Source organism: Rhinopithecus bieti, unplaced genomic scaffold, assembly GCF_001698545.2.
Source record: "Rhinopithecus bieti isolate Rb0 unplaced genomic scaffold, ASM169854v2 scaffold_18466, whole genome shotgun sequence".
Lineage (NCBI taxonomy): Eukaryota > Metazoa > Chordata > Mammalia > Primates > Cercopithecidae > Rhinopithecus > Rhinopithecus bieti.
In genome coordinates this window covers 1,174,165-1,186,757 of record NW_016809319.1, presented here as the reverse complement: position 1 = coordinate 1,186,757, position 12,593 = coordinate 1,174,165, and the positions used below count along the sequence as shown (strand labels likewise).

Below are 12,593 nucleotides of genomic sequence, written 5' to 3'. Positions count from 1 at the left end.
AAAAATAAAATAAATACTTTCAATTCTCTTTAACTGAATCTCTAAAAATTAACTGCCTATAAACTGGGAACTCTAAACTTAAATTATAGTTTACAAAATGATAGTATGTAGAGGTGGAGGTATTTCAGCTCATAGACTTAGTATCAATTCCCCCTCTGTAAGATGGGGTACCTCTGATTTCTTAACTTAAAGCTGCTTTCTGATTTTCTCCTCGAAGGAATGTGAATACTTCCATTTGCTGTCACTTTCCCTTTGATTGACCTAGCAAGGGAAGGAAGGTTGGTGACAGTATGTCCTAAGTAACTTTTAGGGGAGGGGAAAAAAAAAAAAAAAAGACTAGCAGAGGATGGTTTCGATCCATCGACCTCTGGGTTATGGGCCCAGCACGCTACCGCTGCGCCACTCTGCTACACAATGAAGCCTACTTTGCCGGGAAGTTCTTTGTGATGTTTACCTCAAAAGTTGGTGCGGATTTTGGTAAAAGTTGGTGGGGATTTTGGTTTTTTGGTATGGTTAAATAAATCTGATTTCCACCCCCCCACCAAGGGCCACTAGTTCTATTTATGCTGCAAACATGAGGATGAGTTCAGCGTGTATTGGTATCAAACATTCTGAAAGCAAAACAAAGAAAACCTCGATGTTTCTGTAAGAAAATAGCCTGTCGCTACCCTGCTTGCTTTATCATGTAGTCAGGATGTAAGACTAAGGCAAAAAACTGTATAGGGAAAATATCCAACTTCTGAAACATAATACGTAGTTTTCAAGAAGCATAAAATATTACTGTTGCATTGGCCGGGAATCGAACCCGGGCCTCCCGCGTGGCAGGCGAGAATTCTACCACTGAACCACCAATGCTTCGCGTAGCAAAAAGCCTTGCCGTGTCTAGGAATGCTTTGCCGTTTTTCAGGACTCCAACCGATACCATAGACTTTGTTTTCAAAGATATTTAGGTAGCTTTCCGTTCTTATTGAATAGAGCCTCATAACAGAGCCTTCTTGCCTTCTTCCCTTCTTTTCAGGAAGAAAAAAACCCCTTTCACTGCAACTTCAAAGCGTCTCTGGCAACACTGGAGGCTGGCCCGTGTGTGGGCTGCCCGGCTCCGGCGCGGTCTCAGCGGCGCAGTTGGACTGCTCTGACTGGGCCTGCACCTCCGCCACGCGGGTCGCGGGCTCCTGAGCTGACTCTGTTCGCCGCTGCAGGGCCCTGGGTATCCACTTGCCGAGTGCTCCCAAGCTCCGGACTCTTAAGTTTCAGGAACCGCTATGGAAGATGCCAAATTCCTTAGTTTGGGAGGCAGAAGACATTTTATGACCGTGGGGAGGCTCAAAGTCCAGGTGGGTTCTGGAGGGAACGGGAGAGGTAGAATAGGGTTACGTGAGCACGAAGAATAAAGAAAATGAAGTGGAGGACCGCGGAGGAAGAGAACCCGAGCAGAGGATAAAGGAGGTAGGGCAGCCAAAAGAGGAGGGAGGAGGGGAGGAACCAGAGGGAAGGGGTGGCAAACAGGAACCTAGTGTTGCTCTCCACAGGCCTCCCCAAAGAAAAGGGAGGCAGTGGGGGATTTAAGAGTTTTGCGGATTTACCTTATGCTTCAGTTGCCATGGTTTTGGGGGTGGCACTGGAAACTTATTCCTGGCAAACTGAGCGCAAAGGTCTCATTGAAGAATAATTTCCACAACGGGTGCAATGATGACTCTAATACAAATATAAAAACGAACCCGGGTAAAAAAAATTTGTGTAACTCAATGAGGTAATTGGTGAGGTGTTGATACCTGTTCAAAGGAGAATCCAAAGAGTGCTCGCTTCGGCAGCACATATAGGAGAATCCAAAGAACAGACGCTATTTATAGATCAGGAATATTAAAATAGGTGTGTAAATGAGGCCAAAACTGTTTTGGTGAGATGTTCCCCAAACGTGTTTAAAGAAGATGGCCATCCATTTTGTCCCTACCGCAGTATAGAATTAATTGGCATGTCCATAGATACGAAGAATTTTGTATTGCCATCATTAGCTACAATTTGCAGAGTTGTAAAATAGCTCCCGTACAATCGGAATCAGATGACACAGAAAGATGTGTTATAGTTTTCCTTTGAAGCACAAATTTTCCAGCATCTTTTCCTTTTAAGGTAGATTGCTGCTCAACCTTACTTGAGTATAAATGTAAGGGCCAAACTAAGAAGTTAAACTTGCTTTTGAAAGCTTAACAATGCCAAAAGCACTGGTCTGATATTCCTGATCATATTCTGGGGAAAGTCTTGGGTGGGGATTCTTTTCCTTTCCTTTCTTTTCTTTCTTTCTTTTTTTGTTTTGTTTGTTTTGGTATCTTTCTGTCGCCTAGGCTACAGTGCAGGGCTGGGGATTCTTAAGACCTCGGTTCACAGAATGTGAATGTTTGTGTCTCTCCAAAATTCATATGTTGAAGCCCCAGTTCCCCATGTGACATATTTGGAGGTAACTGGGAGGTAATTAGGTCATGAGGGTTAAGTCCTCATGAATGGAATTAGTGCCCTTATAAGAAGATACAGGAAAGACGTTACCTCTTTCTGCCATGTGAGGACACATCATGGAGGTAACTCTGCAAACCAGGAAAAATACCCCCTTCAGAACCAGGCTATGCTGGCAGCTTGATCTTTCCAGCCTTAGAACTGTGAGAAATACATGTCTGTTTAAGCTACCCAGTCTATGGTGGCAGTTTTTTTTGTTGTTGGTGGTGGTTTTTTTTTTGAGATGGAGTCTCGCTCTGTCACCCATGCTGGAGTGCAGTGGGCACGATCTTGGCTCACTGCAATCTCCGCCTCCTGGGTTCAAGCAATTCTCCTGCCTCAGCCTACCAGGTAGCTGGGACTACAGGCACACACCACCACGCCCAGCTAATTTTTGTTTTTGTAGTAGAGATGGGGTTTCACCATATTGGTCAGGCTGGTCTGGAACTGCTGACCTCGTGATCCACCCATCTTGGCCTCCCAAAGTGCTGGGATTACAGGTGTGAGCCACCGCGCCTGGCCTATGTTGTTTTTTATAGCAGCCCAAGCTAAGACAATGGTGAAAGATCTGGACTCACTCTCTAGAAGCCTGTGCATGCACACACATATCTGCATTCGATTTCAGATATGGAGCCTAGTTTAAATGAGGTAGGTTAGATACGGTGATCATAGCTTCCCTTAAAGGAAAACAAACTTGCTAAATAAGTGGAGAGGACAAATTGCCTGACAGTGCACAAACCAGCCGCATCCTGGACTTATGGTTGGTGTCATGCGCGTCCATGTGAAGAGACCATCAAACAGGCTTTGTGTGCGCAATAAAGCTTTTTAATCACCTGGGTGCAGGTGGGCTGAGTCCGAAAAGAGAGTCCGCGAAGGGAGATAAGGGTGGGGCCGTTTTATAGGATTTGGGTAGGTAAAGGAAAATTACAGTCAAAAGGGGAGTTGTTTTCTGGTGGGCAGGAGTGGGGGTCACAAGGTGCTCAGTGGGGGAGCTTTTGAGCCAGGATGAGCCAGGAAAAGGACTTTCACAAGGTAATGTCATCACTTAAGGCAAGGACCGGCCATTTTCACTTCTTCTGTGGTGGAATGTCATCAGTCAAGGCGGGGCAGGGCATTTTCATCTCTTGTGATTCTTCAGTTACTTCAGGCCATCTGGGCGTATAGGTGCAAGTCACAGGGGATGCGATGCCTTGGCTTCAGCTCAGAGGCCTGACAGTTGGAACATTCTGCAGCAAAGAATTAGAAGAGCAAAAAGGGGGGGAAAAAAATCCTCCAATAGGCGCAAGGACGGAAACCCGTGATTGGTGTCCTTAAGTTGACCTATGCTCATTATAGTAGTAACAAACACACCCCAGGGGGATATTTAACATGCTAATGAGACATGCCATGTATGTGCTACCATGCAAAACCACAGTGCAGGCACGCCCAAGAGACCACCCAGAACATGTTTTATAGCAATGTCCTCCCACCCCCTCATGAATAATCATATAAGACTCCCGTGAGGCGAGTTTGTCCAGTATCAGCCAGTACTGTCTCTTGAGCAGCCCTCTCTGATCAGCTTTATCAGAGGGTACTTTCTCTTTGCAATAAACTTTTGCTTACTTAGGACTCACTTTCAAATTATTTTGTGCAGTGAAGTCAAGAACTTGAAGTGGCCCACCAGCAACATTAGAAACCGTACTCCGGTAGTTCTAGGGCCTCTGCTCTCCCTCTTTTAACCAGGAAGGTGGTTTTCAGCCGGGCGCGGTGGCTCACGCCTGTAATCCCCGCACTTTGGAAGGCCGAGGCAGGCGGATCACCAGAGGTCAGGAGTTCGAAACCAACCTGACCAACATGGAGAAACTCCGTCTCTACTAAAAATACAAAATTAGCCGGGTGTAGTGGCACATACCTGTAATCCCAGCTGCTCGGGGAGCTGAGGCAGGAGAATTGCTGGAACCCGGGAGGCGGAGATTACAGTGAGCCCAGAGCATGCCATTGCACTCCGGCTTGGGCAACAAGAGCAAAACTCCGTCTCAAAAAAAAAAAAAGGTAGTTTTCATCAGTACCATCCCTCTCATGCTGCTCATTCATTCATTCTCACACCTACTCTTCAGGAAAAGCAGCCTAGCCTTTGTGAAGGCCCCCTCCTTGGGGAAGCAGCTTAGATGGGAAAGGGAGGCGGAGCAGATAATGTGTAAGTAGGTACACACCAAGCTGTATTCCTGAAAATCACCCACGAGGCCCTACTTCCCTGCCTCCTGCCACACATACCTCGTCTCCTCCCAAGCCAGGCCTTGTTCACTGTGCCTCAACCAATGAAGAGCCAGGTAATTCTTTAGAGCCTTCCAACCACAGTGTATTAGCCTGTTCTCATGATGCTATAAAAAACTGCCCAAGGCTGGGTACTTTATAAAGGAAAGAAGTTTAGTTGAGGACTGGGGAGGCCTCGGGAAACTCTCAATCATGGCGCAAAGGGAAGCAAACACGTCTCTCTTCAAATGGTGACGAGAGAGAAACGAGAGCCCAGCGAAGAGGGAAGCCCCTTATAAAACCCATCAGATCTCATGAGAACTTATTATCACAAAAATAGCATGAGGGAAACTGCCCCCATGATCCAATTACCTCCCTCTGGGTCCCTCCCATGACACATGGGAATTATGGGAACTACAATTTAAGATGAGATCTGGGTGGGGACACAGCCAAACCATATCACACAGACTCAGTACAGGCTTTGCAGTTTCTTTTCCCTATGCCCATAAACCTTTTCCCCAAGAAATTCCTGCAGGTCTTTCACCTTCTTCAATTTTACTCCTCTTTTAAGTGTCCATTTGTCATCACTGAGGGCTTGCCTGATCACTGTTTGACGCAGCAACATCTGCCTTCAAACAGAGAAATGTACACACCCTCCCCCTCTTTCTTGCTTTGCATTTTTCATAGCAGTCAGTTCCTTCTGACCTAGTATAAATTTCACTTTATTTCCTGTCCACCAGATTAGATGTCCCCCCAAAAATGGATTTTTGTCAGTTTTGTTTACTGCTGTGTCTGCAATTTCTGAAAATATACAGGCACCTAGTAGATGCGCAGTAAGTACTTATCAGTAAAGTAATATCTTTTCCTCACCCATCTCAAGGTTCATGACTGAGGCCCCTATAACAAAAGACAAATTAACAACAAAAACTTATTTATTCTAGGTTGTATGTGACACAGAAGCCTTCAGAGACAAATTTCAAAGATAATTGTGTATTTCTATGCTAAGTTTGATGAAGAAGTGGATAGCTGGGGAGAAATATCATTGTAGGACAGAAGGGGTATGATCTAATGGTAATAAACTGGGGGGATCTTAGCAGACCTGTTTAGATTCTTCTGTATTCCTATGTCTTCAGAGATAAGGACATTTCTTTTTTTCTGTTTTTCTTTTTTTTTTTGAGATGGAGTCTTGTTCTGTTGCCCAGGCTGGAGTGCAGTGGCGCCATCTTGGCTCACTGCAAGCTTCGCCTCCCAGGTTCAGGGCATTCTCCTGCCTCAGCCTCCCGACTAGCCGGGAGTACAGGCACCCACCACCACACCTGGCTAATTTTTTGTATTTTTGGTAGAGACGGGGTTTCACCGTGTTAGCCAGGATGGTCTCGATCTCCTGATCTCGTGATCTGCCTGCCTCAGCCTCCCAAAGTGATGGGATTACAGGCGTGAGCCACCGCAGTGGCCAAGATAAGGCTTTCCTCCAGGTTTAGGGAGGATATCTTTGGAATGAAAGTGAGAGTTAATACTTCACTAATTCACTTTATGACCTACTTTAAAGGAAGGTTAAAGAGTGACCTTCCTGCTTCTGATGTTTTCTCAAATGCCAAGGTGCCGTATTTTGGGGTAGCATGTCCTGAATCCCATCAAATGAATGAATAAATTTGTACCCCTTAGCATGGTGTTGTTCACCTCGTAGACACTTGAAGGACGCAATGTTGGTTGGTTACTCAGCATTCAATTTGACAACAGCTCAATTTTCAAATAGTTTAAACCAGTGGTTCTCAAACTTTGGCATGCATCAGAATCACCTGGAGGGCTTATTACACAAAGATACTTGGGCCACAAACTCTAGGGTTTCTAATGCAGTGTGTCAGGATAGAATGCAAGAATTTGCATTTGTAACAAGTTCTCAGGTGATGCCATCAAAGCATTGCCATACCTTGCTGGCTGTGGTACTAGCAGCCTCAAATCAGTATAGATAGGTCTATAGCAATCTCAACTCCTGCCTCCTCAGAAGAAAGAATTAGACTGAGGGTCATAAGGTGGAGGGAGAGAAAGAGGTAAGGTTTCGAGCAGGAGTGAAAATTTTATTATTATTATTGTTATTATTATTCTGAAATGGAGTCTCACTCTGTCGCCCATGCTGGAGTGCAGTGGGCACGATCTTGGCTCACTGCAATCTCTGCCTCCTGGGTTCAAGCAATTCTCCTGCCTCAGCCTACCAAGTAGCTGGGACTACAGGCACACACCACCACGCCCAGCTAATTTTTGTATTTGTAGTAGAGATGGGGTTTCACCATATTGGTTAGGCTGGTCTCGAACTCCTGACCTCAGGTGGTCCACCTGCCTTGTCCTTCCAAAGTGCTTGCATTACAGGCATGAGCCACTGCGCCCTGGGAGAGAAAGTTTATTAAAACGTTTTAGAGAGGAATTAAAGGAAGTAAAGTACACTTGGAAGACAACCAAGTGGGTGACTTGAGAGATTCAAGTGCACTGTTTGATGTTTGACTTGGGACTTTATATGTTGGCATGCTTCCATTGGCATGTTTCCGGGGAGTTGCATTCCTTTTCCCCAATTCTTCCCTTGGGGTGGACTGTCCTCATGCACAGTGGCCCTGCCAGCACTTGGAGGGGCTGCATGCACAATGTGTTACTGAAGTTGTACACATGCTTACTTGAGGCTTTCTTCTTCTTCTTCTTCTTCTTTTTTTTTTTTTTTTTTTGAGATGGAGTTTCGCTCTTGTCACCCAAGCTGGAGTGCAGTTGCATGATCTTGACTCACTGTAACCTCCACCTCCCTGGTTCAAGCCATTCTTCTGCCTCAGCCTCCCAAGTAGCTGGGACTACAGGCATGTGCCACCATGCTTGGCTAATTTTTGTGTTATTAGTACAGACAGGGTTTCACCATACTGGCCAGGCTGGTCTCAAACTCCTGACCTCGTGATCTGCCCTCCTTGGCCTCCCAAAGTGCTGGGATTACAGGCATGAGCGACTCTCATTTTTATCAACTTTTGTCTCTTGTTTTTAGAATTTTCTTCATGCTTAACAATCCTGATATTCTCATTTTTTTGCTCAAGTTTTCCTGTGAAAAACCAAGTTAACCTATAGCGTTTCTCTAGTGAAAAGGACATTTCTCTGTTAGATTGTATGGACAACCTTGACTAGATAATTGTCATGTTTCAATTTCTGCCCGTGTACAATGGAAATAAGAACATCTGTTCAAAGAGATAAGAAATGTGATTTCTTTGAAAAGAATAAGTTGTTTCTTAAATAGAAGATGTAATTCAATTACACTTTTAACACATATGAAAAGAGTGATTTAGTGGCAAACAACTGGAATTTGGAGGTACTGGCCAGAATTCAAATTTTGGAACTCCCTGTTACAAAGTACGTGTCAATCTGAGCCTCAGTTTTTACCTGCTACTGAGGGACAATAATATTTGAAACATTATTGTAGCAGATACTCAGTGAGAACTTACTATGTTCCCAGAATTATGCTGAACCATTAAATTTCTGAACCCTTACAGTATTCCCTGTAATCCAGTAATAGTTACTATACCTATTCTGCAAATACAAACGCTGTTGCATTCTTGAGCTTACCAGAAAGTGTTGTGAATCCCCAAAATTTGAGACAGGTCTCAGTTAATTTAGACAGTTTATTTTGCCAAGATTGAGGACACACACCCATGACACAGCCTCAGGAAGTCCTGACGACATGTACTGAAGGTTGGGGCACAACTTGGTTTTATACATTTTAGGGAGACATGAGACATCAATCAATATATGTAAGAAGAACAGTGGTTCCGTCCAGGTAGGCGGGGACAACTCAAAGCAGGGAAGGGCTTGCAGGTCACAGGTAGGTGAGAGATAAACTGTTGCATTCTTTTGAGTTTCTGATAAGCCTTGCCAAAGGAGGCAATCAGAATATGCATCTGTCTCAGGGAGCAGAGGGATGACTTTAAATAAAATGGGCGGGGGGGAATGTTTGCCCTGAGTAGTTCCCAGCTTGACTTTTCCCTTTAGTTTAGTAATTTTGCTTTTTCTTTCACAGTATCAACAAAGTTTTCAGGATACAGCTCAGACTTATAGTCCTTCCATAAATGGTCCTAAAATCATTTGTTGAGGAATCCACTTACCCAGCTAGGCTATCAGGAGGATTCCATTTGTGGAGGATTCCAGTTAGCCAGCTAGGCTATCAGGAGTAACAGTGAACTTCACACATTGCAATTCACAACTGCAATAGCAACTATGTTGTGACTGTCACCTGGCCAACATGATTGTAAAAGTCATAGATTATAGATGAACAGCAATTTTTAAGAGAAGTTACATGTGAAAAAATATACATCTTAGAATTTATGAAATTTGGAATATAAACTGTGGGGCATAGAAGCAAACATCTATAACTGAACTAAAATTCTCTCAGGCTTGCAACAAAACCTGTTGTCAGGGAACATACGTTGCTATGATTTGAATCCTTTTAACTATACTGATAGATGTTTTATACTCTAGAACATGGTCTATCATGGGAAATGTTCTGTGTGCACTTGAGAAGAACGCATATTCTGCTGATGCTATGTAGAGCCTTCTATAAATGTCAAATAAATCACTTAGGCTGATAATGTTCAAGTCTTCTATATGCCTACTGATTTTCTGTCTATTTGTTCTATCTATTATTGATGAAGGGGTGCTGAAATCACCTATAATCATAGCATGCCTACCTCTTTCATCTCTACCAGATTTCTCTGTATTTTGAAGTTTAGTTATCATGTGTATAAATGTTTAAGATTCACATGTCCTTTTGATGGATTGGTTTATTATTATTAAATGATAATATTCTTGGTAATATTCTTTACTCTGAAATCTACTTTTTCTTATAATAACATAACCAATTCTTTTGATTAATGTCACTGTGGCTACCTTTTCCAATCTTTTACTATTTACTTGTGTGTGTCGTTATAGATACATATGCATACACATACACACACACACACACACACACATATTTTTATTTTATTTTATTTTATTTTATTTTATATATTTTTTGGAACAGTCTCCCTCCGTCACCCAGGCTGGAGTGCAGTGGCACATTTCATGGCTCACTGCAACTTCCACCTCCCGGGTTCAAGGGATTCTAGTGCCTCAGCCTCCCAAGTAGCTGGGATTACAGATGTGCTGCTACTGTGTCCTGCTAATTTTCATATTTTTAGTAGAGACGGAGTTTCCCCATGTTGGCCAGGCTGGCCTCAAACTCCTGACCTCGTGATCACCTCGGGGTCCCAAAGTGCTGGGATTACAGGCGTGAGCCACCATGCCCGGCTAGTGTCCTTATATTTAAAGTACCTTTCGTATAGACAGCATATAATGAGCCTTGCTTTTTTATCAGTCTGATGATCTGTGTCTTTTTATTGGAGCATATGTGGGACACATTTTGGTACTGGAAATGATGTTTAAAAAAAAAAAAACCTGTGACATATTTATGGGAATATTATTGTTGTTCTTAATGTAAATAACTTAGAAAAGTAAAATATGATAAATATGACAATGTATTTTGTGTCTATATTTAAATTATACACAGAGAGACAGACTGTATTATCTTCCTAATAATTCCACTATCCATATGGTGCTAATACTCATGCACCTTTTAAAAACTATATTGATTTCTTATATCTGCACAAAAGATTTTATTTTTTCACCAGTTTTTGCCCTGTGGTCAATTCAGTGTATGTACTGAAAAATGATATAATCTATGTGTTTGTTGTTTTAAACAGGAAAATGTATACAGTTTACAAATTCTCATGATAAGATAGTAATGATACTACTAGTAGGAATAAAGTTGGATTCTTGCTCATTTCCTTAAGAATCTAAAATTTAAAAATCTGACCCTTCAAGAGTAAATTTTATGCTCTTTTCTTTGGAAGATGATAGACTATATAGCCCTAAATGATATAGATGATGCAGTACCATGAATGATGGCCCTTCCCAAAAGATATGTCTAGGTGATAATCACTGGAATCTGCAAATGTTACCTTATATGGAGAAAGATGTGATTAAGAATCTTGGGAGGAGGCATTTATTCTAGATTATCTGAGTGAATTCTAAATGCCATCATGAATTCCTATAAGAGACAGGCAAAGAGGGATTTGACTGAGGCTCACATAGAAAAGAAAGAGATATGAAAATGAAGCCAGAGCTGAGAGTGATGTGGCCACAAGACAAGGATGAGCAGGGCATGCCAATAGTCACTAAAAAACAAAAAAAGCAGAAACAAGTTCACCACCACCACACCTCCTCTGCCCACTACCCTCCAGAGAGAACATGGCCTTGCTAGTACCTTGATTTCGGACTTCTGGCTTCCAGAACTTGAGATAATAACTTTCTATGGTTTTAAGCCGTCAAGTACATGACAATTGGTTATGATAGCCCTAGGAAACTGATACAGTTGATTACTTCACTGTATCCTTTGTTTAAATAGTCCATTATACCCCATCTTTTATCTTCAGGAAGTTTTTAAAAAATCTAACCAAATTTCTCCTATATTGTAATTGGCAGAGCCATACACTTTCTGGATTGAAAGGGATCTTATAAGTCACATAGTCCAACTTCCCTTGGACTACTTCTCATATTTGAAAATCATAGCTCCACAGATATTTACCCATTCAAGCCATTTCATGTTTTCTAGCATTGACTTCTATATGCTAAATCAGAATAGCTTCCATCCAGTTCTTTCCTTGGAATCAACTCAATTTCTTTTACATGACATTATTCCAAAGGTTTAGTTATATCTATCATTTTCTCTGCCTGCTTTTGTTTCTTTGGTCATTAACAGAAATTGTTATCACAAATGTTATTTCACAAAAGAAAATTCCTAAAACAGAATTTAAAGAGGAAAGGCATTAGGTAGATTGTTTAATTCAATATCTCTTTTATATAGAATTCTATTTTCCCACATTGCCAGAAATGGTCAGTTATTTCATCATGGTATAACATCTATTTGTGTGTGTGTGTGTGTGTCCTTATATCATGCTCAGATCTACTTTTTAATTTTTATGCATTAGTAGGATTTCTAACCTTTATGAGACAAACTAAGCTATGCACATGATTTCCCTTTAAATACCTGAAGAAAGCTACTGCTTCATACTTTGACAAAGCATTTTCTACTCAACATTGAAAAAATCAATGCCTTCAATAATTCTTCAAGAGGCATGATGTTCTGATTTTTCAATTCTCTAGTCATTATTTTGTGTAGGCATTTTAGTTTTATAATGTATCTGTTAAGATAAAATCCTCAAACTAAAGCCAATAATCTACATGTTTTATTATCCATATGTCTTAGCTGGGCTTCTATGGGATTCACTGCCAGTCATAGTTCTACTAATACTATTCTGTAGTATACAATTGAAGTAAATGTGTCCATCTTGATTATGTTAAATTTCATCTTTTATTTATTGCTTTTATTTTTTAATTTTACTTCTGATTTCTCTAGAATTATTAATTTCCCAAAGTTTAGTGTCATTTTTAACTTATGAAGTCTGTTCTCTTTAAATTCATGCAAGTTATTTATAAGTGCATATTCTAGTAGGACAAAACACTTAAGTCTTATAATGATATTTTCAGGGTGATAGTGTTTTATTAATCACCTTTTGAGTGAGATTTTACAAAAAGATAGGGACAAATGGAACTGCTTTAACATTTTGGTCATTATTGCTCTGTATTGTACAGAAGTAGATAAGAATTGTTTGCAAATTCTATTCAGAAATCAAGATTTATGGAAGTCATAGCCAGAGCAATCAGGTGAGAGAAAGAAGTAAAACACATCCAAATAGAAAAAGAAGTGCAACTATCTCTGTTCACTGAGGATATAATTCTATCTCTAGAAAACCCTGAAG

The 12,593-nt window shown here is 41.4% G+C and overlaps 2 non-coding genes across 2 annotated transcripts; both read right to left on the bottom strand.

Annotated features, from left to right (window-relative positions):
• Positions 1-337: 337 nt before the first annotated feature.
• TRNAM-CAU (transfer RNA methionine (anticodon CAU)) lies at positions 338-409 on the bottom strand. The gene has a single exon. It is a non-coding gene; the product is annotated as a tRNA-Met (tRNA).
• A 375-nt stretch (positions 410-784) lies between these two features.
• TRNAG-GCC (transfer RNA glycine (anticodon GCC)) lies at positions 785-855 on the bottom strand. Its single transcript has one exon. It is a non-coding gene; the product is annotated as a tRNA-Gly (tRNA).
• Between the last annotated feature and the right edge of the window lie 11,738 nt (positions 856-12,593).